The sequence below is a fragment of the Pleurodeles waltl genome, chromosome 5, assembly GCF_031143425.1.
Source record: "Pleurodeles waltl isolate 20211129_DDA chromosome 5, aPleWal1.hap1.20221129, whole genome shotgun sequence".
NCBI lineage: Eukaryota > Metazoa > Chordata > Amphibia > Caudata > Salamandridae > Pleurodeles > Pleurodeles waltl.
The window spans coordinates 171,540,691-171,567,799 of NC_090444.1; the positions used below are offsets into that span (position 1 = coordinate 171,540,691).

Here is a 27,109-nt window from a genome sequence, read left to right on the forward strand (position 1 = left end):
ATTTATGTGTGTATGTATACAGAGCAGGAGGCCTATAAGGTTGTGGAGTGGGGCAAGCAGTACCTAGAACCCTTAGCACAAACCCTAGTGGATGAATGTGTGAATGAAATATGTGCCCTGATCTAGCCACCCAGGAAGCTCTGCAAGCCCCAAAAGTCTCTTATCAGGTGTTTTTGAAAGCAAGGGGTGCAGCGTACAAATGTGAAATAATTCTTCTACCTCCTTCCACAAGAATAGACAGGAAGACATTTTAGACCTACCACTACCCTTTTACCCTACCCCTGGGATGAGCTGGGGCTTGCTCTTTGTGCCTTGTGGCTGGCATATACCTACCTGTGTACCTGGTTGTGAATGAGGGTGTAGTATGGAAATGGGGGCACTGAAATTGAAGGTCAAAAAGTTTCAGCAAAAGGGACTACTGCCCATGTTCTTTATCACCACTATGAACAAAGTATGTGCAGGTTTATTGAAGATTGGGGTAAGTGCACAAGCGATGATAAGTATTTTCTAGAAGAAGGTGCATTTTAGTGGCATTGCCAGGGAAGGGGACAGTGGCCTGTCATTAATTGTCCTGCCTTCCCACCCCTTAGTGCCCCCCCGCCAGGCGTGAGCAGCAGCCAGCAGAAACAAACACTGGTCTCACACCTTGGTAAGAGTCCTTTCTTGTTTGTATTTCACATTTTACTTACTCTTTTTTGAAGCAACATATTACTCATGTATAGTGTGTACTGTGAAAAAAGTTGCCTGTATGTTTTAGTACATTTTGGTTTAGTTGCTGGTGGGTATTTATAATGGACAACTATTGAGAGCTGTGGAGTTCAGGCTGTCATGATCTCACAGAATGTTTTTTTATTTTTTTTGCAGAAGTGAAATGCGACCATGAAGAACTGTCTCAACCTTTGAGTTAGGCAGGAAGACCCAACTAAGTCAAAGCCAACTATGCCCTAACCGGATGAAGGGATGGAAGAGTAGAGGAGCTGCTGATCTTAGAAATGGAGGTGGTACGTCTAAGTCGCGCAATATTCTCTCTCTATCTCCTTCTGCAATGGTACAAACAATACACTCGAGTACTGGAATGGTTCGTCAATTCTTAAGTTACACTGGGTCTATAATATGCATAACGTATAATACTTGACAATTCTCCTCCCCGCGTGAATGGCAATTTTGTACTTGACACCTTGGATAATCTTCCTATTACAAGCACAAGAACATGAATGCAATGACAAATTTACTCCTAGGGGCATGCGAGTAATAGGATTTCTGGAAAAATTTATAACACACCTGTTCTGTTAGTTTGATAGGGTCTCGAGGTAGGCAATCTTGCAGGTACCATACAAAAACAGAAACTCATCTACATGTAAATAGATATAGCATTTTCTCATGTTTCTAAATAAGCATCGACTTGTAAAGGAATAGCTCATAACAGTGCAACCATAAACCTAGTCACTGAAAACAATCACTAGAAATATATCTAGCTTTTTGTAGTAAATACAGTTGAAACACATTAGCAGAGCTCTGTTATATATCCAAGTCTTCAAAGCTAATATTTTACTTTGTTCGTTTTAGATTGCTGGCGAATTTCAGGATTTGAGAGTTCTATTAATACAGAGTTCACCAAAATACCGCTGAATCAGATCAGTATCAGACTTTTTTTTATGCATGCGCTTGTGACGCGTTACCACCAAAAATATTCACAATTCAATTTTTCTGGTGTCTTTCAGGTTGCCCAAGATGTAAGGAAAATCGCAGTGAAAACAGGTAAGGCTGAGAGGCTAGGCCGCGACCACCGTACAGTTCTGAGGAGGGATGCAAAAGGAAGACACCGATTGAACACTCAACATTGGGAAAGAACAAGCAGGAAGCAGCAGGGAGCATACGATGAGCGGTGTCTACAGATCAGCACGCAGCCTAAAAGACTATGCTCTTCTCCTCTTAAAGGGTTCGCAATGATTTGGCAAGCCCGATAGAAAGCAGTTTGAATTTCTCACACTGCTCTTCGTTGGGTCATAAAGGGTTCAGATTAAATGATGATCCAGTCCTTTCCTTCTCTGTAGAATGCACAGAGCAATGGTCATCTGTGCCAAGTGTAAATGTAATTCTATGGGAAAATGTTTGAAGGAGGTACACAACTATCAAAATATTGACCTGGCAAAACATAAAGAAAAGGCAGTGCTTATCAGTGCGTGTTTACATTGTGGTGAGGTGAGGGGGAAGGAGTTGCAAGGAAAGACTATATATAATATATATATATATATATAAACAAATAATTATGTATTTTACAAATGAGTACACAGTCTTTATGCTTGTCAGTTGTAGGTGGCCGAACCTCTTTTATCTGTGGCCCCTTGTGGCCCCCCCCCTAAAAATCACTTCTAGAAATATCACTGATACGGAATATTTGAAAACCTAAGGACACAATTGAAGAATGTAAAGGATATATACAGTCCAGAACAATGGGTAGCCTTTCTAAATTGGTATGAGGATGTCAACAAATATAAGAAAGTATCTTGGATGCTAGGATTAGAAGACACCCATGATCAACTGAAATACCAAATGCCACTTCACCAAATTGAAGCAAGCAAAAGGAAAGCTGAAACAGGCGGTATGGGAAATCAGGAGGCTACACATGGAGACATTTTGGGCCAAACTCATCTGGGACATTAAATCAATCAATCAATATTTGTAAAGCGCGGCTACTCACCCGTGAGGCGCTCGGGTAGAGGGTAGGGGCCTCATCTAAAGAGCCACGTCTTGAGGTTCATCCTGAAAATGGTGAGCGATGGGCTTTGTCTGAGGTGCAGGTGGAGGTTGTTCCAGCTCTTTGCTGCAATGTAGGTAAAAGATCGTCCTCTGGTGGTGGTTTTGCGGATGCAAGGGATGGTGGCCAGGGCCATCTGGGTGGAGTGGAGGGGTTTGGCGGGGGTGTGGAAGGAGACGCTGTGGTTCAGGTAGGCTGATCCTCCGTTATGGATGGCCTTGTTCATGTGGGTGAGAAGCTTGGAGGTGATTCGCTTCTCGACCGGTAGCCAGTGAAGGGTCCTCAGGTGTTGGGAGATGTGTTCTCGGCAAGGGATGTCCAGAATGAGTCTGGCGGCAGTGTTCTGGATGAGTTGAAGTTTTCTGATGTCCCTAGTTGAGGTGCCGGCGTAGAGGGTGTTGCCGAGCTTGATCGTGACTAAGGCGTGGGTGACTGTCCTGTGACAGTCTGCTGGGATCCATCTGAAGATCTTCCGGAGTTTACAGGTTGTGTGCCAGCAGGAGGAGGTGACAGTTTACCTGGCGGGTCATGGATAGGGAGGAGTCGCGGATGATTCCTAACTTGTGGGCCTCCTCGGTCGGTGCAGGGGATGAAGGAGTCCTGAGGGATTTGGGCCACCATGAGTCGTCCCAAGCTGAGGTGGCGTTTCCAAAGATAATGAGTTACGTCTTTTCGAAGTTGAGCTTGAGGCAGCTTTCTCTCATCCAGGTGGCGACGGCTTCCATTTCTGCGTGAACGTTCCTTTTGGCCCTGTCTGGGTCTTCGGTGAGGGAAATTATGAGTTGTGTGTATATCGGTATATAACACGATGTTCACACTAGAATGCCAGCAAATTCTGGAGTACTGTAAATGCCCGAAAAACCAACAAGGTCCAGTCGCAGACTTAAACATCTCAGAGGCAGACTGGGCATCTTTTCTAAAACTACATGTCCAGCAAACCAAAGGCATCTCACTACCATCAGTAGCCTAGGCAGGCCAACCAAGCTCGACAACCCAGCCACCCGGAACTCCAGTAATGTGGACAGTGAACTAGTCATCTCTTGTGCAGGTATCCAATGGCTAATAGAGGGAGAAAGGTGGGAGCCCCCGGCCCAAACGGAGTTCCTCAGGCCAGCTATAAACTGGACCCGCCCAAGTGGGCCAAAGTCATGGGCCCCCTCTTCAACCATGCCCTCTCTGGCAAATCAATCCAGAAATATTGGAGGGGACCCACAATCTCCCCAATACACAAAGGCGGCGCCAAGATGAATCCCAGCAACTACTGCCTGATTGCACTCATAGACAATGAAGGAAAGTACTACGTCAGTGCTCTCCTGGAACATCTGGTCGACTGAGCCAGTCAAGAATCAATAATCCCCCCAGACCAAACAGGGTTTACCAGTAACTCAGGTACAGACACTAACATTATGGCCCTATCCCTCATACTGGACTCCTCAAAGGCCACAAAGCTCCCACTCTAGCTCTGCTTCATTGACTTCAAAGCAGCCTTTGACAGCATCAATCAAAATAGACTCTGGGAGAAACTCAAATGCTGGCAAATCCCACAGAAACTGCTGAATGCCATTGAGACACTGTACACCAAAACGTCGGTTAAGATTAAACTGGGCAACGGGTCAAACCTATCTAGGAAGATCCCAACGACAAAAGTTCTAAAACGCGTTATTCAGTCTCTTCATGGCAGACTTTTCAACAGCGCTATCTTCAGTCAACTCCCACGCACCACGACTGGGAAAGAAGCAACTGACAAACCTGCTTTATGCAGATGATGTTGTGCTGCTAAGCAGAACAAGGGTAGGCATGCAACGTCTCCTGAAAGCCACGGAAGACTACTCCCTTGAGAACAGGCTACAAATCAACCACCATAAAACCAAAATCATGATGATTGACCAGAGATCCCTGAAGGGGTAACAACCTGGGGTCTGAGTGGAAGTACACTTGAAGAAACAACAACCTACAAATATCCAGGCCTTCTGTTGGACCAGCACAGCTCCTTTCTCAAATAAGAAATAAGACAGAAGGGGGGTGCGCTCTCCATGGGGCTACAGACACTGTCAACAAAACTGAACAAGTACACACTCAGCCCACTGCTAGAAGTAGCAAGAGCTAAGGTGGTTCCAACACTAGCCTACAACAGCATCGCCACAGTAGTGAGCATCTACAGGCAAATGTTTAAGCTCCCAATCACCAGCACAGATAAGGGTGGAGTTCGGCCTTCTCAAACAGTCCCTAGCAAGGAGAGCAGCTTTTACCAACTTTTTTCACAAAACAAGGGCTGCGGCCACGAACACAATAAATCATGACATCTGGGAAGAAATAATGATGAAAGCCCGCTCACCAGCAAGAATATACCATGACACCTCAATAAAGCAGCTCAACATCGTGAGCCCATGGACATCGGAGCTTAACCATAAACCTTTTAAAACTGTAACCAAAAGAACAATAAAGCTTCTTTCCCTCACTGAAGACAAGATAGCCCTCTAGAAAAGGCACCACGCCTGGCCAGTTCTAAACAGCCATAAGATCCTAGTCCCCCGTGATATCTGGGGGAAATTCTAACCTACAGCATCAAGAGGAAATTCCTGGGCTACTGTTTTGGGGTTCTCCCAGTAGAACGTCCATGGTGACGGCCACCAAAGGACGGACTTTGCCGGCTGCGCGGGCTAACACCCTAAACGGTGCCTTACGTGTTCTGCTTGTGCCCCAGGACCCTAGAGAACCGCCGTAGGTTTCTGAGCCTACTGTGGGTCCACCTAGGGGTCTATACATGCAGACACGTGACAGTAATCTGTCTTAATTCTACACATCAAAAACTGATCGCCCATACGGTGAGATATCTGGAGGGTGTGGCGCGTGCCCTGGCCAATGCACTCACTGCTGACAACAAGACTTTGTAACAAGCCTTCTGCCAGCGAGCTAACACTAGAAACTCCCAGCTTCAATGTCACCTTTTGTGAACAGAACAACTCCCATGGGTTTATTTTTTATGGAGCTATTTCTTGTAAGAGCAATGGTTTGATTTTATGTGTTTTATTTTGTATTAGTGCAATGGTTTTCATTAACTAGGTGCACTGATAATAACATTTGATTTGATTTGTGTGAGAAAGTAGCCTCTTTCTAGCCTTGTTACCCCCACTTTTGGCCTGTTTGTGAGTGTATGTCATGGTGTTTTCACTGTCTCACTGGTATCCTGCTAGCCAGGGCCCAGTGCTCATAGTGAAAACCCTATGTTTTCAGTATGTTTGTTATGTGTCACTGGGACCCTGCTAGTCAGGACCCCAGTGCTCATAAGTTTGGGACCTATAGGTATGTGTTCCCTGTGTGATGCCTAACTGTCTCACTGAGGCTCTGCTAACCAGAACCTCAGTGGTTATGCTCTCTCTTTACAAATTGTCACTAACAGGCTAGTGACCAATTTTACCAATTTACATTAGCATACTGGAACACCCTTATAATTCCCTAGTATATGGTACTGAGGTACCCAGGGTATTGGGGTTCCAGGAGATCCCTATGGGCTGCAGCATTTCTTTTGCCACTCATAGGGAGCTCTGACAATTCTTACACAGGCCTGCCACTGCAGCCTGAGTGAAATAACATCCACGTTATTTCACAGCCATTTTACACTGCACTTAAGTAACTTATAAGTCACCTATATGTCTAACCTTTACCTGGTAAAGGTTGAGTGCTAAATTACTTAGTGTGTGGGCACCCTGGCACTAGCCAAGGTGCCCCCACATTGTTCAGGGCCAATTCCCCGGACTTTGTGAGTGCGGGGACACCATTACACGCGTGTACTACATATAGGTCACTACCTATGTGTAGCTTCACAATGGTAACTCCGAATATGGCCATGTAACATGTCTAAGATCATGGAATTGCCCCCTCTATGCCATCCTGGCATTGTTGGCACAATCCCATAATCCCACGGGTCTGTAGCACAGACCCGGGTACTGCCAAACTGCCTTTTCAGGGGTTTCACTGCAGCTGCTGCTGCTGCCAACTCCTCAGACAGGTTTCTGCACTCCTGGGGTCCAGCCAGGCTTGGCCCAGGAAGGCAGAACAAAGGACTTCCTCAGAGAGAGGGTGTTACACCCTCTCCCTTTGGAAAATGGTGTTAAGGCAGGGGAGGAGTAGCCTCCCCCAGCCTCTGGAAATGCTTTCATGGGCACACATGGTGCCCATTTCTGCATAAGCCAGTCTACACCGGTTCAGGGACCCCTCAGCCCTGCTCTGACGCGAAACTGGACAAAGGAAAGGGGAGTGACCACTCCCCTGACCTGCACCTCCCCTGGGAGGTGCCCAGAGCTCCTCCAGTGTGCTCCAGACCTCTGCCATCTTGGAAACAGAGGTGCTGCTGGCACACTGGACTGCTCTGAGTGGCCAGGGCCAGCAGGTGACGTCAGAGACTCCTTCTGATAGGCTCCTCCAGGTGTTGCTAGCCTATCTTCTCTCCTAAGTAGCCCAACCCTCTTTTCTGGCTATTTAGGGTCTCTGCTTTGGGGATTTCCTTAGATAACGAATGCAAGAGCTCATCAGAGTTCCTCTGCATCTCTCTCTTCACCTTCTGCCAAGGAATCGACTGCTGACCGCGCTGGAAGCCTGCAAAACTGCAACAAAGTAGCGAAGACGACTACTGCAACTCTGTAACGCTGATCCTGCCGCCTTCTCGACTGTTTTCCTGGTGGTGCATGCTGTGGGGGTAGTGTGCCTCCTCTCTGCACTAGAAGCTCCGAAGAAATCTCCTGTGGGTCGACGGACTCTTCCCCCTGCAACCGCAGGCACCAAAGAACTGCATCACCGGTCCCCTGGGTCTCCTCTCAGCACGACGAGCGAGGTCCCTTGAATCCAGCAACTCTGTCCAAGTGACTCCCACAGTCCAGTGACTCTTGAGTCCAAGTTTGGTGGAGGTAAGTCCTTGCCTCCCCACGCCAGACTGCATTGCTGGGAACCGCGTCTTTTGCAGCTACTCCGGCTCCTGTGCACTTTCCGAGGGAATCCTTTGTGCACAGCCAAGCCTTGGTCCACGGCACTCTAACCTGCATTGCACGACCTCCTGAGTTGTCCTCTGGCGGCGTGGGACTCCTTTGTGCAACTTCGGGTGAGCACCGTTTCACTCCAATTCGTAGTGCCTGTTCCGGCACTTTTGCGGGTGCTGCCTGCTTCTGAGAGGGCTCCTTGTCTTGCTGGGCGCACCCTCTGTCCCCTGACACAATTGGCGACATCCTGGGCCACAGCAGCATCCAAAAACCCTAACCGCACGACTTGCAGCTAGCAAGGCTTGTTTGCGGTCTTTCTTCAGGAAAACACTTCTGCACGACTCTCCACGGCGTGGGACATCCATCCTCCAAAGGGGAAGTTTCTAGCCCTTGTCGTTCCTGCAGAATCCTCAGCTTCTACTGCCTAGTAGCAGCTTCTTTGCACCCACAGCTGGCATTTCCTGGGCATCTGCCCACTCTCGACTTGGTCGTGACTTTTGGACTTGGTCCCCTTGTTCCACAGGTACCCTCGTCTGGAAATCCATCGTTGTTGCATTGCTGGTTTTGGTCTTTCCTGCAGAATTCCCCTATCACAACTTCTGTGCTCTTTGGGGAACTTTAGTGCACTTTGCACTCACTTTTCAGGGTCTTGGGGTGGGCTATTTTTCTAACCCTCACTGTTTTCTAACAGTCCCAGCGACCCTCTACAAGGTCACATAGGTTTGGGGTCCATTCGTGGTTCGCATTCCACTTTTGGAGTATATGGTTTGTGTTGCCCCTATCCCTATGTGTCCCCATTGCATCCTATTGTAACTATACATTGTTTGCACTGTTTTCTAATACTATACTGCATATTTTTGGTATTGTGTACATATATCTTGTGTATATTTTCTATCCTCATACTGAGGGTACTCACTGAGATACTTTTGGCATATTGTCATAAAAATAAAGTACCTTTATTTTTAGTATATCTGTGTATTGTGTTTTCTTATGATATTGTGCATATGACACTAGTGGTACTGTAGGAGCTTCACTCATCTCCTAGTTCAGCCTAAGCTGCTCTGCTAAGCTACCATTATCTATCAGCCTAAGCTGCTAGACACCCTATACACTAATAAGGGATACCTGGGCCTGGTGCAAGGTGTAAGTACCCCTTGGTACTCGCTACAAGCCAGTCCAGCCTCCTACATGATTTGAAATACCAAATTAGCCATTTGAGGGACAAGTTTAGGGCTTGTGCCCCCACTTCCCTTCCTGCTCATTATATGTTTCTCCAAAGCACTAGTGCGAAATCTGATGCAGTAGAAGAAAATAAATAGTAAATATTAAATATTCTGAGCATCCCCTTAGTAGCAGGAGGTGCTGGTGGGGAGGGGAGGTGCACTGTGAGGTGCCCTTGGAGACACAGTTTAATGACCTGGCAAGAGGATCATAGGCAAATCCAAGGCAAGCAATCTCTTCAACCATGGCAAAAGACAAGACAGGCACACGCCAGAGACGAGAAGCTGAAACGCCAACACTTTGCAGCCGCGATGTAGTCGAGCTTAGTTGCCCTCATTTCGAAGCAAATCATAGGAGCAGTCATTTTCACAACCCAGCTGTCGTTTGGGAGAGTCTAAGGGGCAGTTCAGGGCGACGAGCATGAGAGCCTGAAAGATTGCTCTGAGAGAATCGACATACTTCTTTGGCTAGCAGGAAGACAGTGAGGACCTCAACAACATTGATCATATCCATCCATATAACTTTAATCCGTGAGAGAGTACCAATGTCCTGGAGTAAGGAGCTGAGTCACAATCCATGTCCCTTGACTCCCAGCTATGCAGTGAATGTCAAACTTCAGTTCCCTATTATATGTGATGACCATTAAAAATGCTTGAAAGAATGCAAATTGGTTTTGGGTTTATAAACCGAATGGTGTTAATGTCAATCAATTGTTACACATTATTCTGCCAGGGGAAGTGAAGGATAGATTGACAAGGCCAATTGCCCTTGACAAGCAACCATTGAAGAATTAATTTTATTGCTGCTAGAGATGGACTAACGAATGCTTTTATTGAGGTATGTCCTTTGGAAAGGAATTGATTGAACAAAAATTATAAATGCAAATAAGGCAAAAGTGAAACTCCTGCTGGTTATCCTGGTATTTCCAAAAATGTGTTTAATGGTTATTTTGCTACCGCTAATGCTACAGAAACTGCTTAAGCAGCCGTTGCAACAGTATTTATTCAGTAGTTATTGCCCAAGTTACAGAAGCAGCTGCAACAATTCGCATAGGGTAGATAACTATGACATTTATATGATTTACCTTAGCATAAGTGTGGTAGCTGCAGCCATGTTTTTCCTCAGTTCAAATCAATGTTACCACATGCTGAATTTCCTCAACATGTATAGCTTTGCTTCTTTTTTGGCATCAGGTGAAACTTCTCAAATAGGTTGGTCAGTTCTGAAAGTTTACATTTTTGTATCCTTTCGAAGGTCGAATGTATACTATCCTATGTCAGTAGATGCCAGTGTTCCTAAATTGGCACGAGGAAGCTGCTAAACACAAATAGGAGTCCAATGTATTGGCTGTGAAGGCGACCCATGGGAGACAGAAATACAAAATCACCCATTTAATGGGCAATACTACCTCTTTCCTTATTTGTTTCCCCCAATTACTCCTAAGAAGTAGTGTAGATAGAAGATAAAGGAGAGGGCTTATTGGATGGTTTGAGTTTCCCCATGCTGGCTGGAGATGCCAGAGGTGCAGGCGTAGTTTTGGCCGGGGAAGGAGGAGCACCAGCTGATAAACCGGGGGGGAATGGGGGTACATGCAATGAGCAAGTGGCCACAGCAAATACAGCAAGTGCAGTGGGTGAAACAAACCAAGCAAACGGCAACATGATAGGAGGTAAAGCGCTAGAGGATGTGCATTGTGTGCAAGATGAGAGGCTATCTCCATCACCCCACACACTTCTCTAGAACCTGTTCTCATTTGTCACCTTTACAAACTGATGCCAGACATCAGCCTGGTAGGTCACACTGCCCGACTATAAGCCATGTTAATCTGAGGCAAACCTTTGATCGTAGATTAAGAGAACCTAAACGAAATTCCTTGAAAGACCAAAATACTTCCTCATCCAGTGACATAGATGATGATGGCCATGATGCCTCCTTTGACCACTCTGATGCCCTTCTGTCTTTAAGAGACTACCCAGGACCTGCACTGGGGGGGGGGGGGGCTGGGTTACCATTCATCTCCCTTGGTCCCTTGCAGATCTAGTCAATATTGTGAACAGTTCCGTAATGTATGTTAGAATCCCATCAAATTCTGTGAGGAACTACAGATCGTGTTTGAGCACTAAATCTAAGTGGGCAGATGTAAATCAGTTATAAAGTCCTGCCCTGCCAAGTGAATTAAGTGGTCGGTTGGTGGAAAGAGTAATTGGCTTCAGCAGTCCCCTGGTGACATGGCCGTCTCATTGCTGCTAAGGAAAGTTTATCAAGAATGATCATTGAGGAATGGCCAGTCACAACTGACTTGACCTACATTTGTTACTGTAAACAAACTAAAGACTCGTTTGCTGATTATCTTGATCCTTTAAAGGATGTTGTTCAAGGTTTGTTGCTCAAACCTCAGCAGTAGCTCAAAACCATCTGTATTGGGTGACAAACCAAGTGTGTAGCTGAATTGGTATTGTTTGCAGGTCACTGCTTAGTGGTACAAGAAAAAAAACGAAATCAAATGAGTCCAGGTTGAAGTGCCTTTATAAATAATTTCAGCCAACTGCAAAAGGGAGGGGTTGGGGGTGAATGGATAGCCGGGAGTAAGAGAAGTGGGCAAAGGGGAGGTGGAGCAGGATGAAGCCAAGCACAAGGCCAGGGAGATGCAGCCCCTCCAGGAGGTCCCTTGTGCTGCACCTGCAGGCGGGTAGGTCACTAGAAATGGTATTGTCCCAGTGTAACTTGTAATATATCCCTCATCCCCAAACAACCAGAGTTTACTCAACTTCACCAATATCTCAACTTGTAGGGATTCCTGAGATGTGCAGACTGTGCTGTAAATACTGTGAATTAAGTAGACCAAACCTGACTTTTTATGGAATGTCTTATTAATGGCAAACCCAGCCTTGGCCCTATTGATACAGATGCTAGCCAATCTGCCTTGGAGACCTCTGAATTCTTCTCATTACGTCAGGCATGTCCATTGATGCAGGTGGTGTTTCAAACACTCATGTTCCGCCACTATGTCACTGATCCATTTTCCATTGCCCTGATGGTTCAACACTTGCTTCTGAACAAATCTGTTGGGGAGATATTTTTTGTGAAAAATGAACCATGCAGAGTATTGCACCAACAATCGTGTCTATTTGAATGTGCCAAAAAGTAATGAAATATACGTTTTAGCTGTCTTATGTGAAACTACTGACATGCTGGTGATACAAAATGTAGAGCTGATATGCCAAAATCTATTTCTGATATACTTGACCAAGTGCCTTCTGCATTAGGGCCTGACCATACTAATGCGGTAGGCTCTATTTTATCACCAGAACCCATACAGATTAGGGTGAAACCTATAAAGAAGCAGAGGTGGGAATTAAACCTGCTATTTCTGCTTCAAGAAATGTAGGTCCTAGTGTCTAGAGTGTGTGTAATACTTCCATTTTGCTGATCCACAAGCCACATACAGTTGTTCAGATATGTGCAAGACGGTAAGCGAAGCTATTAATGCTGTTGTGATAGCTAGTTTTCCTGCTGTATATAACTCCACAACCATATTATCTTGTATTCCAGCCACTGCCAAATGTTTGTAGATTTTTGTTCATTCTTCTTTTCATTCTCATGCACACAAACAGCCAATAAGTGTTTGCTTTCTCATTTTCAGAGGGCTAATTAACATGGGGTTGACTCCTACAAGGTTTGACTGAATTGATGTGTGTCTTTTCCAAAGGACTCAAGAAGGACCTGAACACCTTCACCTTCCCCAGAGGGTCCACTCTAGTCCTATATTAAAATGATGATTTAATACATCTGACACACTAGACCACTGCAGTGGTGATTCTCTGTGTCTTCTTTCTGAATTAGCTAAGTAGGGACACAAAGCTTCAAAGGGAAACTTATAATTCTGTCTCCCTCTTGTTCAATATATAGGTCACACACCTCGGCAGTGGAGAGATACCTGTCTACAGACCGCATTGAGGCTATAATGTCACTATTCTGTATCAGGTACGGGTAAGTTACTTTAACTTAAATCTTATCTTAGTCATGGGTAGCTGTGGCACAGAGCAGCCAGGCTTAACACAAAGGAAACAGAGTATAATGCATTTATCATTACAAAAACAGTTAGTAATTTGAAAACATAACACAACTTCAATTTATAAAAATAGTATAATTTGTAAATACACACCAAAATGTCATAAGGGAACCGGAGATGTGATTTTTAGGAGTTTTAGAATTTTTTAGTGTCAAAACATGTAAAGCACCAACCGCAGGTATCTGTTTGCGCAAGACTGGTGTAAAGTGCTAACCACAGGTATCTGTTTGTGCAAGACCCGGTCAAAGTCAAAAGTTAAGGCCAAATGCAATAGGGCGCGGATTGGCTACAGCGACCAGGTTGGTCCTTGTAGTCTACCTTCTGACTTTTTTCAGGAGGAATTTTCTTGTTGGCGATGCGGGCTGCCTGCTTGATCTGACCAAGGGCTCGACAACGCCAGGGCGCTGCTCGGTGCTGGTCTTGGTGAAATCCTCTATGTTGGGACTCAGAAACCTTTCTGGAGGTAGAGCTTCTTTTAGTGGGGCAAACCGCAAGTTGAATCTTGCAGGTGATGGGGCAATGGGGCTGTGGTTCGAAGGATGTCCAGTGGAAGCCTCTGATTCTTTTATGAAAAAGTTCAAGAAAAGTTTCTAAGGGCCTGATTACAAGGATAGGTGCTATTTACTGCAGCTGGTAAATACCAATATGATGTGGTTCGTTATTTTCCTGGTGGGATAAATAGCACCTATTATGAGTTTATGGGGAATAACATGCAGGATTTGGTGTTTAATGCACCAAAATCTGCATGATACAGTGATTGTCTTATAATTTTCTCCTGTTAAATTTGGACAGGTTTGACCAGCTGAAATGTAATGAAGGTTGAGGTATTTAACGCATCCGATAATTATCGGATGAATTAAAGAACACTCAACTCCGACTCGTGCGTAACAGGGGTTCACTCACTGGTAGTAAAAAAAAAAAAATGGACCTGCAACCAGGCCCTTAGTGTCCACCTCTGCAATCCTGAAAGGGGGGTAGAATACACTCTAAGACCAGCCAAGGGTCTAGGATCTTTTGGACACAGCTTGTTGAGTTAGGACTGAATCTCCTAGCAGCAACCAGCAGGGTCCAGGGCAAATCCATTTGGAACTGTTCAGCTGAACTCTTCTTCATTGCAAGCGTCTTGCAGCTTTTTTTGTTTCTGGAGCTTAAAAAACAAAGGCTAGCCAACTAGCCCTTGGCATCTACTCTTCTGTTCTGGGTTCAAGTTGGAGCAGGTCCAGCCCATGGGGGCTCCCTCAAAGTGTCAGGCCTTTCCTCAAATTTTACTTTGAACCGGACTGGTTCTTTATCAGACTCTTGTGTCACCTGTCCTGACTTGGGATAGAGCTAATTCTAGTCTGCCCATAGAGGCAACCGAGCAGGTGAGCAGCCCCACAATGACCAGCATGGTCAGAGTGCCCATCTTGCCTCCCATGTCAGGCTTTAGTCCCCACAATAGGGCCAGTGCTGCCCCAAAGGCAAGCAGCCAACAAAGGCCACTGTCATCTGTCAGTGTCAGGAAGCAGACCCCCTAGCTCTCCCCTGACAGGTGGGCTTTGCTAGTCTGGAGCCAAAAGTAGGCCATACTTCCAGCCCAGGGGCTGGCAAATAGTCACACATTTGCTCCTGAGGTTCCTTGGACCTCCTGGGTTCTTTTGAGTCAGGCGCCACTATCTCAGATATTACTCACCCTACATCCACCCTGTCTTCTGCTAGCTCAGGGGCAGGGACTTGGGGCTGAACAGGGGCTTGTTATTCCAGGACTTCAAGGTCCGAAACAGAGCCCCCTTAAGGCTGACACGCTCTTGGGGTGTCTTAGAGGGGTCTGGTTAGCTCAGGCCCCCTTGTCTTCTCTCACTGTGGCAGGGCAGATGGTACTCTTTAGTCAGCAGTGGCCTCACCAGGGCCAGTCTTGGGGCCCTCTCCTAGCTGAGTAGGTAGCCCTTGGCTCACTAGTTCTCCTACTAAGAGTGGCCTCCTCCTCCTGCCCTTTCTTTTCTTCCATGTTCTCTATCTCCTGCTTTCAGGGACAGTTCCCCCAGCATTTTGAGCTGGTGGAGCTCCCTAGGTGCCTGTCCCACCTAGATCATTTCTCGCCTATGAGAGTTACTGCCTAGGATACAGTGTAGGAAGAGATGAGGGTTGACCATCACACTTTTTTGGGTAAGGGCTCCCTCCCATTCTAGGGACGCCAAGGTCACAAAGCAGACACTTTCCTGCACATGGGCGTTCCTCAGCCTGACAAACTCTCCTGGCAGATACTGCTCTGGAGAAACCAACTTGCCATCCACCATGGCCTGGCTGGAACCTGTATCCTTCAGTGCAGTGGCAGGGACCCCGATTGCTGTGATCTGGTGGAAGTGCTTCTACCACCTTCAGGGATCACCAAGTCACCATTTGGGCCCACCTCCCAACTAAAGGCTACCAACATTTCTACGTTCTGGGACTCCTCCCCCCCCCACCCCCCCCCCCCCCCCCCACATTCCACACTCTTTGCCACAGCTCCAGTCTTCCTTTGGGGGCATGAGGCATCCCCCTTTTTGTGCCCTGACTGTTTGCAGTCATAGAACCTCTCCTTCTGAAAGATGTTCCATCCCTCTGGGTTCCTACTTTCCTGGGTCTTTTTCCTCTTCTTCTGGCCTTTGTGATACTAAGGAGGTCTCTTTTGGAGACTCCCCTCTTTTCCCATTTGTGTCCTAGCCCCCTTCTACCACCTTCAGGGATCACCAAGTCACCATTTGGGCCCACCTCCCAACTAAAGGCACTCCTCCCCCCCCCCATTCCACACTCTTTGCCACATCTCCAGTCTTCCTTTGGGGGCATGAGGCATCCCCCTTTTTGTGCCCTGACTGTTTGCAGTCATAGCACCTCTCCTTCTGAAAGATGTTCCATCCCTCTGGGTTCCTACTTTCCTGGGTCTTTTTCCTCTTCTTCTGGTCTTTGTGATACTAAGGAGGTCTCTTTTGGAGACTCCCCTCTTTTCCCTTTTGTGTCCTAGCCCCCTTCTCGGTAAAACCGTTACTCAAGATTTACTCTTTTACGACCAGATTCTACATCCCATCATAAGTAGTTACCATGTTGCCTTGAATCCAGCCTTGTCCTGCCTTAACTGAGATGTCCACAAACTCTACCCCGGACTGTTGTGGGCCTTTGGCAGTGTTTCTAAACTTTTGCATATACTGTTCAGGTGTGAATCCAAACTTCTCTACCAGAGCACCCTTCATGTGTGAGTTGTATTCAGCTTCTCCCTCCTCTAACGTCAGGAGCCTATCTGTACTCACTAAAGAGACCAATTCTCACAGTAAGGAATCCCAGTGTTGTGGACCCACCTTGCGCACCTTACAAGCCCTTTCAAATGAGGGAAACCATTTATCAATGTCATGCCCCTCCACAAAGCTAGGCACAATGACCTTGGTCAGGAGGGGTGATGCGAGCCTCCTGCCGACACAGCTACTATTTCACTGCCACCATTTCCTTTGGGCCTAAAACCCAATCTGACCCTCGTTTATTCCAGCGCCAGTCTCTTCTCCTCAAGGACAAGCTTCTTTTCCTCCAGTTCTGTGGATTCTTTCCCAGCCTCTCGCTCCCTTTGGCGGACAGCCGTTTGAGAATTGCTGGTGCTGGCTGAGCTTCATTCACTACCAGCTCTGGAAGTTACTCTTACATGAGTGTGTGGAGACAAGCTGTCCCCTTCTTCATTCTACTTATCTGAAGTCTTTCAGAGGTGATTCTGGCTATTCAGTTACCTCCCAGGCCTGAGGGCCTTGGCAAAGTCTCCTTTCTTGACCTGGTGTCCAATGTTGAGTTGCCTGTCCCTCTATATGGCTTTTATCTCCACCTATGTGAGGATGGGCAGCTTAACCAGATCAACGCATTGGAATCAGTAGAATTTTGAAAAACAAATATGACCTAGTTCATTAATTAATACAACCAAAAACAATCTTTGCCTTGTGTCAATTTAGCGATTTTACATTTCCAGCTTACTAGCTGAGTGGTACTGCTAAACACAAGCTCTGGATCCGACCGCTGAAACGCCAATATGAGAAAGTGGATTATTAGCGGGGGTTGTTGTGAGACCTTACCAAGTAATAATGTCACTATTCTGCATCCGGTTCAGTTAGATTACTTTACTTTAAACCTTAGCTCAGTGAGACACAGCAGTCAGGCTTTACTCAAAGAAAAACAAGTAAAATGCATTTTTCAGTACCAAAACAGTTAGTAAGTCAAAAACACAACACAATAGAAATCCCACTCCAATTTATAAAAAATAATATCTTTAAAGTAGACACCAAAATGAAAAAAAATCTGATGAAGGAGATATAAGATTTATAAGACTTTTAGTAGTTTCTAGCGCCAAAAAGTACAAAGGGCCAGATGGGAGTGTCTGTTTGCAGTAGACCAGGTAAAAGTCAGAAGTTAAGGTGATGGAGCACGGGACGGCTACTGGGATCACGTCCGTCCCAGCAAAAAGTTTACCTTTTGACTTAGAGCCTGATTTAGATCTTGGCAGATGGTGTTAGTCTGCACAAACGTGATGGATATACCGTCCGCCATACTATGATTCTAGTATATCCTATGGAAATTGTAATACGGTGGACAGAATAATCGTCACATTTGTGACAGAGTAACCTGTTCGCCAAGATCTAAATCGGTCCCTTGGTCTTTATTTTGGGGAGAATTGTCTTGTTTCAGGGGCCGGCTGCCTTCTTGATCCGATGGGTGACTGCACTGTGCTGCTTTTCTCTCAGTGAAATCAACCATGTTGGGATTTAGAAACTTTTCTGTAGATAGTGCTGCTTTCAGCGGGGTGAACCAGCAAGTTGAATCCAACTGATGATGTGATGATGGTGGCTGCGGTTCGGCAGCGGTCCCATGGTAGCCTCTGGTTCTTTTATGAAAAAGTTAAGAAAGGTTTTCTAAAGGTCCACATTTGCAATCTTGAGGGGGAAAGAGTACACTCTAACACCAGCCAAGGATCCAGGGCCTTTCAGACACCGCTTGGTGAGTTAGGACTCAATCTCCCAGAAGCCACAAGCAGGGTCCAGGGAAAATCCGGTGTGAACTGGTCATCTGGGCTCTTCTTCGTTGTAGGTTCGTGCAGCTATTGTGTTTCTAGAGCTTAACAGAAGGCTAGCCAACTAGCCCCTAGAGTCCACTCTTCTGTCCTGGGTTCAAGTGGGAGCAGGTCCAGCCCTTTGAGTTTCACTCCACAGGCCAAACAGCAGGCTCACTCCTTCCTCTGGGTTCCAGTCCTTTGGTTCAGCAGGTGCAATCCTTCTTGTTTTCGAGAGGTTCCCAAGTGTTCTAAAAAAAAGTAGTCGGATGCCACGTTTATGCCTGGCACTATTGAGGGTCAGATAGACTCCCTGACCAATAGGAGCAACATTATCACAGGCAACTCTGCTCACTCTTACAAAACACCCTGAGGGTTTAACACTAAACAATGTCACAGTGCATCGCTCTGCCCAAATCCAAGAACCTCACTTCTCCGGGTCAGAGTTATGGGCACACCCCTGAAGTGTGTTTAGAGAAATGAGGAACCCCCACTGCAAAACCAGTTCTAGGACAGGGTTTCGCCCAACTGACATTGGTGCTACTTTGGCTACTTAGACAATGTCAGGGGCAGGCCTAGGAGTGAGTTCCATCTGCCAAAGGGCTGCCACTTTGAAGCGTGTACAGTTGGTTTCCACATCCGCAGGCCAGCCTGTCAAGAGGAGGTCACACTGCCTCTCAGTCAGGCCCTTTTGTTTCCTTCCCTGAGAGCAATTCACAGTTCCTAGCAAGCAAACTGGCAGATGCCAGCTGGGGATTATCTCTGAAAAGGCTACTAGAGATTTTAGGCAGAAAAGTGTCACCTTTCTGAAAGTGGCATTTTTAAAATAGTAGTTTCAAATCTGACTTTACCATCACTTTGGATTTTAAATTACTATTAATTTGAGACCTATCTATTCCTAAATTGAAGTTATACGTTATAAAGTGTTATAGTGTAACCCAGTGTTTTTCTATGGGAGAGCCAGCCTTTCCACAGTGAAAAACGACTTTGGCAATTTGTTTTACTGTCAAGACATATAAAACCTAAATACACATGGCTTACTTTTTAAATACCCTGCCCCATGTCTTATAGGCATGTAGGGCGTACCTTAGGGGTAAATTGTAAGTATTAAAAAGGCTTATTTTGCCAGGTTGAATCTGCAGTTCTAAAACGGCACCCCGCCTGCAGAGGCATGCCTGAAGACATGCTTTGCACTGTCACTTTAGTGGTGGCATACTGCAGTCCACTAGTGACATATTAAGGACCTATAGGTAAGTTAAATATGCTAATTAGTTATTGGCTATTGCACGCTTACTTTGAGGGTCAGAGCACATACACTGGGTGTTGTATGCCAGCGCCCCTGTGTTCAGAGTCAGTAAATGAGCACTAAATCTAGCAAAAATTGTGGGCAAAAAGTGAGGGTGATCCTGCAAAAAGGGCATTTTCTCACACTGCCCACCTGACTAAATTCTGTATTGACCTCACTGCTGCACCAATACCCAATTACAGTTATGTGTACTATGTTGACTGGTCATTGACGGCCTGTTATGCCATAAGTACAAAGGTGTTGAAATATGAGGTTACCTCAAGGTCACTGCTCAAGTTACTGAATTGATTGCTCTCACTCCTGCTTGCATTCTCTCAACTTGAAAGGCTGCCACTATATTTAGTGGCTCAAAGTACGCCTTTGGTTTAGCCCACTATTTTGGGCTCCTCTGGATGCAAAGGGGGGGGAGATATCACTTCAGTGGAAACCCCTTAAAAAGTGGTGTTTATATCATAGTATCATTTGATGCTGTTTTGTTACCTCTTATTAAATGTGATCCTATCTTCTCAAGATAAAGTATCTAAATGAAATACTTTCACTGATCAAACTGCTAAGAAAGCATCTCTGCCCTCCAGTTTTGAAGTTACGTTGTGTACTTCACAAACCGCTGAAGCCCTTGTACACTCGCTGAATGATTGGTTTGAATTGCGGGATTGAGCTCACGGAACTGAGAAATGGGCTTCGGTGAAACAGGATTGTAAAAGAGATCCTGACAGATTGTGAGCAGTAGCACAGGGAAAATGGTTGCTTCATAATTCCCCTGCCACACCTTGTCTTATTCTGCAAGAGCATTACCTTCATCAGCAGAAATGGCATGGTTCATACTGCAGTGTCTGTTCTCAGGCTCTATCCGCCTTTCCTTTCTTTCGAACTGAAGCCTGCCACAATCTGCAGTCAAGCATCTCGCTCCACTTGCACGTCCACCAACGAAAATCCACTTTCTAGCCCCAGTGTTGTGGTCCTTACCAAGTCCTGCTCACCACAAACACTGTTGTGAATCACCAAGGAATACCAGACTGGGTTTGTGCAAGCCACTGTAAGAGGACCACCTAACTAGAAACTCTGCCCAGCTGGCGTCTCTGCTTCTATAAAGTGAACCAAGTTCCGGCTACACAACTGCTCTGACTTAAGTAGACCACTGTGTCTCACCAAGCCGGGGAAAGTGTCACCTGCCAGCCTTCCTCAACCCTTCTTCCATCAGAACGCAGCCTCCAAATCCTTCCCACAGGTGCCACCTCCAGCCGAGGTAGCTTGAAGTCTCCTAGGTACTTAATCCCTTGTTGGGTCTGGCTGGTCTTCTTTGCGGCAAGACTTGTTGTCAGGGTCACGGTGTGACTGTGTAGAAGAATCAGATTGCAGGAGCCTAGAGGTCAGTAGTGCCTTCCCTGCTGCCCACAAGCGGGATCGACTATCTGTTTACAGTGAAAAAACCTTCTTGGACCTTTTAGAGCAGTACCAATGGAGCCTTAACATTTCCTTTTGATGGATTTGTACCTACTTGCCTAATAATACTTGAAGGGTATGCTAATAATCCCTTTCCCTTATGAAAAGGTAAGGTCTGTGCTAAATACTACTGTCCTCAACCCCGTAGTGTTCAATGATGCCGCTTCCCCAGTCGAGATATCATGTCCCTTGCTATTCACCTCACTGGTACTGCCCATGGGCAGGTTTGTGGATTTCTGAACAGCAGCCTCTGTGTGAGCAGCAGCAACTGCAAAGCGCTTGTTGAGGCCAAGGCTGACTCTGACCTTGCTGACTGTTGTTCTGAACTGCCCTCAGGAGTCCTGTATCCTCGCTGGTACTCTGGTTTGTCTGTGGCATCTGAGCCTGTATCTGGTTACCCGAGGGCCGGCCTATATCCTGTTATCCTGCTTACTTTATCCCGGCCATGCGACATCCTCCTCTGACTCCCCACACTGGGAAAGACTGCCTGGAGGAATATCTGATACTGCCCGTTTCTTCGGTATCTTGCTCCCTAAGGACAGTACTGTACTCACTCTCCTTGCAGTTCAAACTCCAGCTATAGAGCCGGAGGAAGCCGGAAGTTCCACAGCAATCTCGTTAGGGTTAACTTCAGACCAATTAAGAGTGCAGAGAATTGTCCTTATACAAAACAAAATGGCTCTTGATTTGTGTTTTTGTCACAGCTACCAGGGGTAGTTTGTGGTATTGTTGGATCGGAGTCTTGTTCATTAATACCAAATGTCTCATTGCGTATGAACAATCAGATGGGCCATATTGGTAATAGTGTTTAACAAAAAGTCAATGATGGTTTTAATCTTGGTGGATGTGGTATATGGCGTTGAATGGAAGGCATATGTGGAGTGTTTGTGATGACAGTAAGAGATCATTCCAGCAGCTTTTGTTGCACTTTTCCCACTGTGCATGCTAATAGAGATTATACGCACTCCATTAGCTGTCACACTAGAAATAATAAGTATTTTCCTTCATTCTCCCTCTCATTACCAGAGATCAGTATTTATGCTGATGAAAATTCTGAGTGATTCTTTAAAAAGTTTTAATGAAGATAAAATGTCCCATGAAGTTAACAGATTTTTGGCAGAGTGATTTGCTGTGAAGATTGTGTAATATTGTGTAAAAGAGAGGGACTGTGTTTTTTTAAATAATTTGTCTTAACACAGCTGGAGTAGCTGCAGCAATGTCCCTGCTCATTGTTAAACCAAATTTACCAAGTTGTGCCAGACTGATGTGTAAAACCTCATTCTCATGTTTGGCATCTGAGGTGAGAATTCTGGAATATCTGAGGTGAGAATTCTCAAATAGCTTGCTCAGTTATGAAAGTTTAAATTTGTATGTATTTTTTTTAAATAAATGTTTTCATTAGGTTTTCAGTACATAAACAAGTACCACACCTACTAGCTTCAAAAAGGTTCATGAGCCTTAACGGTCCAGCTCTGAGAACACCCCTTTCAGTCCACATGCTATGGACACAGGTTGGCGGGCACATGTACCCACAGGTCCCAGCAATGCATCTACAAACTCCCCACACCCCTCATGGTGTCCCCGCGTATTCACCTATAGCCACATCCTGGCACCGCTGGTTGACTATTAAGGATGTAAGTATTTTGTTTCTGTCCATGGACCCCATACTTTCTCAAACCTTTTTGGACCTCCCTCATCCCGCCGTTTGATATACCAGTTTTTTAGCCCTCATACGCCAGTCCATATTAGATTTCCATTCCTGTATTATTGGAACCTTGTCTTCCCTCCAATTTCAGATCATATCTTGACATGTGACCATCAGGGCGACATTACAAAATAGAAGTGTATAGCAATCCAGCGTTTGTTCTCCCAAAATACTCAGAGTCACCATCTGTGGGATGAAATCTACTGCTAGGTCTGATACTATGACTGTCCTAAGACAAATCTTGTCCCAGTACTCTCAAATTGTTGGGCAGCCCAGATCGTGTGCAGCAGGGTACCCCTTTCCTAGCAACCTCTTTGACAAAGATCATTGCCGATTCTACCCATTCGGAACAGGCTGGATCTATTAAAGTACCCCTGTGAAGCACTTGCAGTTGGATCAATTGAAATCCTGCATGTATGGCCACCTCCCATGGGTAGTGGCATGCCCCAGTCATCGTCTTCCAGTCTGCAGAGGTCAAATTCCCATTTCTCCCTTCAGCTGTCCAACAGAGGTAGGAAAATATAGTGCCGCTTGGAGTTTATTTGGGACACAATGTGGCTGATCAGGAAGGACCCCAGCACCCTGTACTCTAAAATTGTCTCCTCTGGCACCTCTCGCAACAAATCACCACAATCTTCGAGCATGTGTCTTAGTTGCTTGTAGCAAAGATACTGGCTTCCTGTCAGCTCATACTGCTGCTGCAGTTCGAGAAACTGTATAACCTTATTATCTCGCTAGATGTCTCCTACCTTAGAGATAGCCAGTAGGTCCCATTTTTTTAAATCCCTCTATGATCCGCAGTGAAGTTCTCGACAATCATGGTCAGATTTTCCCTAAATATATTCCACTGTCCGGCATCATGGAGATACCAAGTTAGGTAAATCCCAAGGGTTCCAATCTTGGAGGATAGCCAACTGCTAGTTTATGCAGATTCCAGTGTATGACCCAAACTTTAGGCTCTGCAGTACTCTCAGGGTGGAGCACTCCGGATCAACCAAGTACAGTAGGATGTCGTCTGCATATAATGAAATAACGTCCTCCCACTCTGGGTCCACTATAGGCCACAAATCAGTGCATCTTTCCACACCCATGTAGCTAGCAGCTCAATCGCCACTGCGAAGAGTGGGGGGAACAGGAGGCATCCCAGCTGGGTGGCTTTGTCTAAACAGAACTCCGCTATGAACACACAGTTAGTCTTAACTCTGGCTATTGGGTCTTTATACAGCCAGGACAAAAACATTGAGCCAAACCGCATTGTGCACAAAATCGCCATCATATAGAGCCATTCCAGGGAATCAACTGCCTTTTCAGCATCAATGGCCAGCAAGATAGCCTGTTCATCTATGCGGTCTGTGTGTGCTAGGCACCCAGCTAGTTTCCAGAGGTTCTGCCTAGTTGCCCTACTGGGCATGTAGCCCAGTTGGTCAGGGACCACAAGAAAGACTGCCACCTGTGTCAAGAGGTTTGCCAAAACATTCACTATAACGATGGATCCCAGGTTCAGCAGTGATATCAGCCTGCACAAGGCACAGTCCCCTGGTGTTTTCCCATTCTTGTGTATCAAGACAATCGCCAGCTGTCTTAGGTCTCCTGGAAGACTGCCATCCTTTCTTGCTTTGTAAAAATGTATTATGTGGGAACTCATGCGTTTGAAGAATTTGGGTGGCAGACAATTAGAGTCTTGGAATTTCCCACTTTTTATCTGCAACAGTGCCTACTGATAATCAGTCTCAGTAATCCCCACTTCCGAAAAGCAGCCTTTCTCATACCCAAGCCAGGGAGAATGGGATGTCGGTAATTAAATTCTCTAGGTACCCGGGCCATCCCACCTCTTGCCTGGCAGGTAGGTGGCAAGGGCCTGTACTATAGTGGTTGGGGGTTTTGGCTTTCTCATTGGTCTCTGTATTAACTGCCTATATCCATCTGTGCACCTCCCCTTTTTTCACTAGCCAAACTAAGAGCTTCCTCGTCTTATTACCTATCTTGTATAGCTAGTCCTGCTTCACTCGAAATTGGACCCTCCCCTCTTGCTCGACATAAGTTCCGAAGTTTTCCCTGATTCCTTCAATCTTGTGCACCAGGACTGGGGAGGGAGAGGCCACATAGTCTCTTTCCCACTGCACCAGTTTAAACGCCAACTCCCTGCTCTCCCTATCTCTTACCTCTTCTTCCCCTTCATGTGTGATGACCTGACTGATTATTAGTATTTTATAGGATTCCCATATATCAACCTCTGAGTCCATGGTGCCTGAATTTTCCTCAAAGTAGAAACCTGTGGTCCCAATAATCAGATTCCTAATATTCCATTCAGTCAATTCTCAGGGGTCAAATTTCCATTCTTCCCTTGTTCCTGGAGTGCCTATCTGTATGTGCATGACTACGGGAGAGTGGTTTGATATATCTTGCAACATAAAGGGTCTGTGCTTGAAGCTATCTAATTGGTGGCGTGGCACCGGAAATTGGTCCAATCTGGACACTGAGCGCATTGTGTTGGAGACAATGGAGTTCTGTCTTGCCCTAAGATGTTCCTTCCACCATAGTCCATTTTTATATTATTTTGAAGTTCAAATCTGTACTGTCCCACATTAGGTCTCAGCAAATGCAAAGACTCCCTTTGTTTCACTTTCAACACAGGATATCAATTGGAGCCCTGCGTATGATAATGTATACATTCATCTTGGGTGACTTCAGCTTTTACACTCAGCAGGTTCAGGTGATTCTTTTGGTACCTATTCTTGCGATTCACAGATTGCTTTCATTTCCATTTTAAAAACAGAGGGGGTCATTCTGACCCCCGCCGGCGGCGGATGCCGCCGGCCTGGCGGGAACCGCCAGAAGACCGTACCGCGGTCAAAAGACCGCAGCGGTCATTCTGAGTTACCCGCTGGGCTGGCGGGCGACCGCCATAAGGCCGCCTGCCCGCACAGCGGGAAACCCCCTTCCACGAGGATGCCGGCTCCGAATGGAGCCGGCGGAGTGGAAGGGGTGCGACGGGTGCAGTTGCACCCGTTGCGATTTTCAGTGTCTGCCACGCAGACACTGACAATCTATGTGGGGCCCTGTTAGGGGGCCCCTGCAGTGCCCATGCCAGTGGTATGGGCACTGCAGGGGCCCCACGACACCTGTTCCCGCCAGCCAGGTTCTGGCGGTGAAAACCGCCAGAACCAGGCTGGCGGGAAGGGGGTCGGAATCTCCGTGGCGGCGCTGCTTGCAGCGCCGCCGTGGTGGATTCCCTGGGGCAGCGGGAAGCCGGCGGGAAACCGCCGGCTTCCCTTTTCTGACCGCGGCTTTACCGCCGCGGTCAGAATGCCCCCGGAAGCACCGCCAGCCTGTTGGCGGTGCTTCCGCGGTCGTTGGCCCTGGCGGTCCATGACCGCCAGGGTCAGAATGACCCCCAGAGTCTTTCTGAATTAGTTTTGTTGAAGATCATAGTGTTGCTGAACAAGGAAGAAAGAATCTACTGAATCAAAGCTGGTGTCCTTACAAATGCAATGTTTCCAACAAACAGTCAGAGGGGGGACCAGAGCAGAATATAAAGAGAAATACACCATTGTGGGCAGAGAGGTGGGAAGCCAGTGCAGAGGTAGGGAAAGGGAGAAAAATAAGCCTTGCCCCAAATTCCACAATACCAATTGCACCCAGAGTCATTGCAGTTGTGCTGCAAGAAGGGGTTTTAGTGCCCACTGTGGATTTTTTGTAATGCTCTTATTTTGAAAATTAAAATTCCTCATAAAGAAACTTTTCATTTTGTGCAAAGTTTTATGTGCCATAAATTATGTTGTATTGCCAGGTTTTCCCGTGGTAGCAAACCCTTTTACCATTCTTTCATGTCTTCCAACGAGTGTTGTATGGTTTGCTATTGTAGATGTGTGCTTTTTCTTCTCTAGTTCAATGCACCTTGACTGCCAGTATCTTTTCACTTTCTCATTTTATTCCCAGTTTGGTCCCAGTCCACGTAGTGTGACATCCACAAGGAGTACAATCATTCTTCATCTTTCCACAGGTTCTCAAGAAAGATGTGGACACCCTCATCTTGCCAGAAGGATCTATAGAAGTTCAATATGTTGATGACTTATTAATAGTTCTGACTCTTATGAACAATGAAAGGCTGAATGGCCGTATCTTCTCAATGAATTGGTTAAAAAAGAGCACAAAGCATCTAAAGATAAGTTGCAATTCTGCTTACCCTGTGTTCCATACTTTGCCATGACATCTCAGCATCTGTCTTTGGACCGCATTGAAGTAATCCGTAACCTACCTAGACCAAGTACCATCTTACAGGTACGCAGTCTTTTGAGGATCAGGATATTGTCGTCATTGGATTTCAGGATATGGCAATACCGGCAAGATTTTGATAAGAAAGTTACAACCTAACCACATCCTTTATCTAAAGAGGCAGAAAAAGACATTGGAACTTTGAAACATTCATTGCCTACCACACCTGTCTTTGAATAATCCAATTATAATAAGCCTTTCACATAGTACTGACATAAGAGGGAGGGCTTTGCTTTGGGGGAGTTAGTACAAGGTTGGTAGAAAAAGAAACAAATTCATTTCTAAGTGTGTTAAAATAAAGCACATCATGTTGGGAAGCCC

General features: G+C 46.1%; 1 long non-coding RNA gene across 1 annotated transcript; it reads left to right on the plus strand.

The window, feature by feature from the left end:
- The first annotated feature begins 930 nt into the window (after window positions 1-930).
- LOC138295515 (uncharacterized) lies at window positions 931-27,109 on the plus strand. The gene is made up of 4 exons (XR_011203613.1): window positions 931-1,001; window positions 1,722-1,758; window positions 12,862-12,942; window positions 26,517-27,109. It is a non-coding gene; the product is annotated as an uncharacterized lncRNA (long non-coding RNA).